Source organism: Sprattus sprattus (genome assembly GCF_963457725.1).
Source record: "Sprattus sprattus genome assembly, chromosome: 1".
Taxonomy (NCBI): domain Eukaryota; kingdom Metazoa; phylum Chordata; class Actinopteri; order Clupeiformes; family Clupeidae; genus Sprattus; species Sprattus sprattus.
The window spans coordinates 28,777,769-28,783,893 of NC_137920.1; positions in this window are offsets into that span (position 1 = coordinate 28,777,769).

Consider the following 6,125-nt stretch of genomic DNA (forward strand, 5'->3'; position numbering starts at 1 on the left):
TCTTTCACATTGCCGTTGGGTGACTTTATGCTACTCCTGGCGCAAGAATTCAAGCAGCTCGGCTTCTTTTCATGGCTTGTGACCATCCATCTTCCTCTTGATCACAATTCAGAGGTTTTTGATGGGATTCAGGTCTCGAAATTGGGCTGGCCATGACAGGGTCCTGATCTGGTGGTACTCCATCCACACCTTTACTGGCCTGGCTGTGTGGCATGGAGCATTGCCCTGCTGGAAAAAACATTTCTCAGAGTTGGGGAACATTGTCAGAGCTAAAGGAAGCAAGTTTTTCTTCCGGGACAACGTTGTACTTTGCCTGGCTGAGGTTTGTAAAAGACCATAAGGATTGAAAAAAGCGGACTGGAGGGTCTTCTAGTTCGTCTTCTCTGATGAGTCCAATTTTCAGCTTTGCCCAACACATGGTCGTCTGATGGTTAGACGGAGACCTGGAGAGGCCTACAAGCCAGAGAGTCTTGCACCTACTGTGAAATCGGACTCATCAGAGAAGACGAACTTAGAAGAACCTCCAGTCCGCTTTTTCAATCCTTATGGTCTTTTACAAACCTCAGCCAGGCAAAGTACAACGTTGTCCCGGAAGAAAAACTTGCTTCCTTTTGCTCTGACAATGTTCCCCAACTCTGAGAAGTGTTTTTTCCAGCAGGGCAATGCTCCATGCCACACAGCCAGGCCAGTAAAGGTGTGGATGGAGTACCACCAGATCAGGACCCTGTCATGGCCAGCCCAATTTCGAGACCTGAATCCCATAAAAAACCTCTGAAATGTGATCAAGAGGAAGATGGATGGTCACAAGCCATGAAAAGAAGCCGAGCTGCTTGAATTCTTGCGCCAGGAGTAGCATAAAGTCACCCAACGGCAATGTGAAAGACTGGTGGAGAGCATGCCAAGACATATGAAAGTTGTGATTTTAAATCAAGGTTATTCCACCAAATATTGATTTCTGAACTCTTCCTAAGTGTAAGCATTAGTATTGTGTAGTTTAAAAATGAATATGAGCTTGTTTTCTTTGCATTATTCGAGATCTGAAGACACTGCATCAATTTTGCTATTTTGACCAATTGTCATTTTTCTGCAAATAAATGATCTAAATGACAATATTTTTATTTGAAATTTGGTAGGAATGTTGCAAGTAGGTTATAGAATAAAACTAAAATGTACATTTTACTTTAACACATACCAATAAATAGTAAAACCAGAGAAACTGATCATTTTCAAGTGGTCTCTTAATTTTTTCCGCGGCTGTATATTAAGCATGTATCAACATATGTATGTTGTCAACAACTGACTGTAAAACCAAATAAAGAAAGTACAACAATATTTATTGTCAGTTTTCACATTGAACTGGAGGGATTATAATTAAAAAGTACTCTCTAATACATATATTCTTATTTCAAGTAAAATAAGCACTGCATTCAAAAAATGAAATGTCCTCTCCTCTTGTACTGGTTTGAAGGGGTGTAACACCTCTTCACAGAACTCTTTATTCTCCTTGTTAAAGAACCCTACATAAACTAACAGTTGAGCTGTTGACTCATCTACAGCTAAGCCTACAAATGGTGCCTTATTACTGTAATTGCCTCATCCAGCTGTGCTACCACATCCTGGGTTAATATTTTAGTTTTCTTTATGGCTGATGATGCTGAAATAGGTATTTGCTTGACATATTTGGTATTAAATAAATATTTGGTACATAAGTTTTGATTTCATATTTACACAGTTAAATACCAATGAAATCAATAAAGCCTAAGCCTAAGCTCAAACACAATGTCTCTCATTATACACACCTTGAGTTACTTTTAGTTTAAAATTTAACCTAATAAATCATGTCTATCTTTCTACACACACACACACACACACACACACACACACACACACACACACACACACACACACACACACACACACACACACACACACACACACACACACACACACACACACACACACACACAAACACACAAACACACTCACACACACACACACACTCACACACACACAATATCACTGCACTGCATTGGTTTCCAAATGTAAGCTAACTTTACTAGCAAGACAGAGACACTCCTGTGGGTCTCTTCTTCTCCCCGGAACGATCTGCCCATGTTCGTCTTCCTTATTTCCCCTGACCTCTCACCTTCTCACTCACTCACTCACGTCTGTGGTATACTGCTTGTATCTGTACAAACACACAAGATATGTTTTCCCCACAGCTGGCTCTCACCACATGTATCTAGCCAAGTTCTCACTCTCCTGTGTGTTGTGCATGTGTTGCAGCTGCTGCTGAAATCTGAGTGTTTCGTTGGCGCTTGATCAACACCTCTTCCTCTCCACCATAAACCACAGCCACTTTCTTTGCAGGGGAATTTCTCTTGTAATATTAAGTATCACTAAGTATCATTAGGTATCTGGAAGGATGGTGTTTGAAACTTAGAGTTTAGGGAGAAATGAAGGAAACACCTCTTTAGTAACCATGAATGAAGGACCCCTTCATAGATGCCAAGAGACATTGCATAATTATAGTGTAAAATGGTGTAAGATTGATGTAACCTCGTGTGTGCATAGGATTGTATGCTTCATTGGTTTGCAAATGTAGAAAAATCTTACAGGTTTGACCCGAAGTGGCCTAATTTCACGGTCATTCAGTGGTATCAGTGGATGGATAAATGGATAGATGGATAGGTAGATGGATAGATATATAGATAGATGGATAGATAGATTTAGAATAAGTTAGTACTTATTACCATAACTTGGAACTTTTTTCATAACAAATGACAAGCATAGACTCGTCTTTACCCCTTTGAAAAATAAAGTGTGAAAAATGACCAACACTGCCTGGCAAGAACAAGAAGTTTTGCAGGATGTCCATGATGTTTCTGAGTTCTGAGTTCTGACATTTCACTGACTCTCTGTTAATCTGCTCCCCCCCCCCCCCTCCGCCGCCCCCTCTCCTGATGCAATTGTGCCTATGACATTTTTTACTTAAATAATTAACTAAAGAAACAACATTTTCTGCCCGTATTCGAATGTCAGCTCACATCTACCTTGAAGACTACCTTTTTTGTTGGCTCAGAATACAGACTAAATCTTTCATTGTCCGTCAATCCCGGGTTTCTCTATCATCTAATTTGTGACAGATTGAACAGCAGTGGAAAGGTTTGAGTATTGGTAAAGTTCAAGTTCAAGATGTTCTCCAACACGTAACATACTGCAATCGTTGCATGGCACAGCTTATAGAAGCTTATGTCAAGAAAGTATTCATTCCACCACCACTCATCTTAACTTCAGTACTGTCTAGTTATGTGCCTAGTCTCAATCTGGATAGAAAGAGCCAATGACAGTGCAAGGTGTACCTGCATCGTGCTTCCAATGTAATGGTGTCATGGTATCCCAGGTTAGCCTTTGTGGATGATGAACCCCCACACTAACACTAACATCCCTGTCTGTGATCTCTCTCTCTCTATCTCTCTCTTTCACACACACACACACACACACACACACACACACACACATAAACACACAGACACACAGACAGACAGACAGACAGACAGACACACGCATACAAACAGACACACACACAAACACACACACACACACACACACACACATAAACACACAGACACACAGACAGACACACAGACAGACAGACAGACAGACAGACACACGCATACAAACAGACACACACACACACACACACACACACACACACACACACACACACACATAAACACACAGACACACAGACAGACACACAGACAGACAGACAGACAGACAGACAGACACACGCATACAAACAGACACACACACACACACACACACATAAACACACAGACAGACAGACAGACAGACAGACAGACAGACAGACAGACAGACAGACAGACAGACAGACACACGCATACAAACAGACACACACACACACACACACACACACACACACACACACACACACACACACACACACACACACACACACACACACACACACACACACACACACACACACACACACACACACATACAGAGACAGACACACACACACACACACACACAGGGGGAGGTCAAGGTGCCCCTGCAGTTTTGACATCTCCCCTGTAGTGTTGCACTCGGAGCCATGGAGCCATTGGACTTGGCCTTGGTTTCTTGTCCCTCTGCTGGGTCTCGACACCCAGGATTCTTTGCTCCTAGAGCTGTCAGCGTGCTTCTCTGGCCATTCCTTCTCTTTCAGCAGGGTCAGTCGGTAAGTCTCTCTCTCTTCTCTCTCTCTCCCTCCTCTCTCTGTCTCTCTCTCTCTCTCTTCTCTCTCAGTCTCTCTCCCTTTTTTTCAATGGGAGCTCTGGATCATTATGAAATCTCTTCCAGGGAACTGGTAGGATACTTGTGAGGACATCTGTTGCAAACATAAGCTGTGATTTCCAGTTGGAGCATGATTCTGCAAAATTTTGAACCAAGAAAGTAACTAACGGCAAAGTGGATGAAAGAAAACAACCACTGACTCCTTAATGCTTCCTGTAAATATCCTTGGTTTGCACAGGAAGTTATAATTAAACCTTGTTATCTCAGGAGTTACACCTTAAGGGATACTTAAAAGGCTGGCAGTCCTGTTAGGTGATTTAAGGAGAAATTAAGCTAGTCCCTTTCGAAATGAAAAGGAGGTGTAATAGTCATTAAGGGGTCTTGCATAAAGTTAAGGACTAAGCCATATTTTAAGGACTTCCTTTTTAACTGTGATTGCACTGCCAGCGATGCAGTCTGAGTATCACTAATAAATACAATGAAACAAATTGAATATCCATGCATATTAAACTACTAATGCTATTTCCATTCATAAATCCAGGTTAAATGTAAAGGTTACAGATGGACTACTAGTGGTATACTGGCATGAACATACCACCAGACCTAAGTTGCACACACTGTGGGCCCTATCTTGCCGATCAGAAACGCAAGTAGGACGGCGCCAAGCGCAAGTAGCTGTGTGGGCGGCTCTATGGCGCAGTTGCTATTTTAACGGCGGAAAAAACACACTTGCGTCCAGCGCAAGTGTCAAAAGGGTGGGTCCAAAGGAGGTTACTCAGCCATAGGTGTGGTTTGGGCGTAATATGCAATAAACCAATCCGAGCGTCATTTCACATTCCCTTTAAGAGCGAGAAGCGCATAGTCCATAGCGGCTTGTTATTTTGATGGCGGAATTACCTGGTGGAAGACCGGAGAAGTTCACAGCCGAGGAGACCGACGTGAGATTTACACCAATTTTTTGGCAAGCCATATATAATTACAAGGAAAATAAAGTATTTACCACTTGAGGAAATCATTGTGATATCCATATCCAAGATATTTTAAAAATAAGCATACATGTAGCCTACACATTGACCCAAATGATTCAGGTTAATTGAAGCTGCGTGACATTTGATTTATTGTATGGCTTTGTAAAAAGCCGGGAGATAGATATATATGGGGATGCGAGAAACCCTCCCAAAGTAAGCAAAGTCAAGCAAGCATGTCAAGATATTGCCGTGATTGTTTCTGCAACGGGGCACCCGAAAACGTTGCCGAAAACGCTATAATGACGTCCGGAGACGTGGGACATCCAAGCTGGAAGGTAACACACGTTCTCGTGCCTTCACGGGAGGTGGATCTGCCTCGACCCAGGATCTGACGGCAGCAGAGGACATCGCCACGTCTACCCTCACGCCTGAGAGCGTGCAGGGATTTGGGGGCATGGAAATCGGCACCCAAGCCAGTGCACCAGCTGACCAAACCCAAGGTACATAAATAAAGTCCACATACACAGAGATGAGTTTACAAGATTTATAATAATACTGGCATTAAATAAATGCAACAAAGCCATACAATAAATCAAATGTCACGCAGCTTCAATTAACCTGAATCATTTGGGTCAATTGTGTACGCTAGATGTATGCCTAGTTTTTAAATGTCTTGGATACGGATATCACAATGATTTCCTCATGTGGTAAATACTTTATTTTCCTTGTAATTATATATGGCTTGCCAAACAATTGGTGTTAATCTCTCGTGAAGACGACAGAAGTAAAGTGTAGCCTACAGGTCCTATACTGTGCGGGCAAGCACATGCGCCCTTAAAATAGCGTTCTGAATAC